Source organism: Apium graveolens, chromosome 9 (genome assembly GCF_009905375.1).
Source record: "Apium graveolens cultivar Ventura chromosome 9, ASM990537v1, whole genome shotgun sequence".
In the NCBI taxonomy this organism is placed as follows: domain Eukaryota; kingdom Viridiplantae; phylum Streptophyta; class Magnoliopsida; order Apiales; family Apiaceae; genus Apium; species Apium graveolens.
This window is the reverse complement of record NC_133655.1, coordinates 24,923,743-24,924,790: the sequence shown is the minus strand read 5'-3', so window position 1 is coordinate 24,924,790 and position 1,048 is coordinate 24,923,743. Positions and strand designations below refer to the sequence as shown.

General features: G+C 43.5%; 1 non-coding gene across 1 annotated transcript; it reads right to left on the bottom strand.

The window, feature by feature from the left end:
* Window positions 1-263: 263 nt before the first annotated feature.
* On the bottom strand, window positions 264-370 carry LOC141688435 (small nucleolar RNA R71). The gene has a single exon (XR_012561877.1). It is a non-coding gene; the product is annotated as a small nucleolar RNA R71 (small nucleolar RNA).
* Between the last annotated feature and the right edge of the window lie 678 nt (window positions 371-1,048).

The window sequence follows — 1,048 nt, the reverse complement described above, 5'->3', positions numbered from 1 at the left end:
ATTCAGATGATACAGAACTCAGTTTGGTTTGGGGGTTCTTCTACTGAAGACCCCAACATGCACATCGGGGATTTCATCGAGATCTGTGACACATTCAAATTTAATTATATGACTGAAGATGCTATCAAGCTGCGACTCTTCTCATTCTCTCTGAGGGACAAAGCTAAGTGATGGTTACATTCTCTACCAGCAGGGTCTATCACCACTTGGGAAGATCTGGCTCAAAATTTCTCACTAAATTCTTCCCTATGGCGAAGTCTACTGCAATTAGGAATGCTCTTACTCAATTTGCTCAGCAAACTGGGGAATCTCTGTGTGAGGCTTGGGATCGATATAAGGAGATGCTAAGGAAGTGCCCACACCATGGCATGCCTGATTGGATGATTATTAACAGCTTCTACAATGGATTGGGTGCTACTTATAGACCCATGCTTGATGCAGCATCAGGAGGATCCTTGTGGGCTAAAAGCTACGATGAAGCTTATGAACCGATTGAACTAATGGCTGCTAATGAGTACCAGAATAATTCCTGGAGACTGACTCAGGGCAAGGTAGAAGGAATTCTAGAGTTGGATACAGCAACTGCTATAGCTGCCCAACTTAAGGCTCTGACAATGAAGGTGGACACTTTGGCTAATTATGGAGTTAGTCGAATCGCTAGTGTCTGTGAGCTTTGCGCTGGTGCCTATCAGACTGATCAGTGCACAATTTCTAGTGAATCAGCTCAGTTCGTGAGCAACTTTTAGCGTTCACAGCAACCTATGCCAGCCACTTATCACCCCAACAATCACAATCATCCTAATTTCAGTTGGAGTAACACTCAGAATGCGGTTCAACAGCCTTATCAGCAGTATCCAGCTAAGCAGTACAATCCCCCTGGTTTTCAGCAACCGCAATATGCACCAAGACAATAACTACAGCTATAACAAGCTAATAAAAAATCTGAATTAGAGGAGTTGAAGCTTATGTGCAAGAGTCAAGCCATTTCTATCAAGACCCTGGAAAATCAAATTGGGCAAAATGCCAATGCCTTGCTTAATCGTCAGCC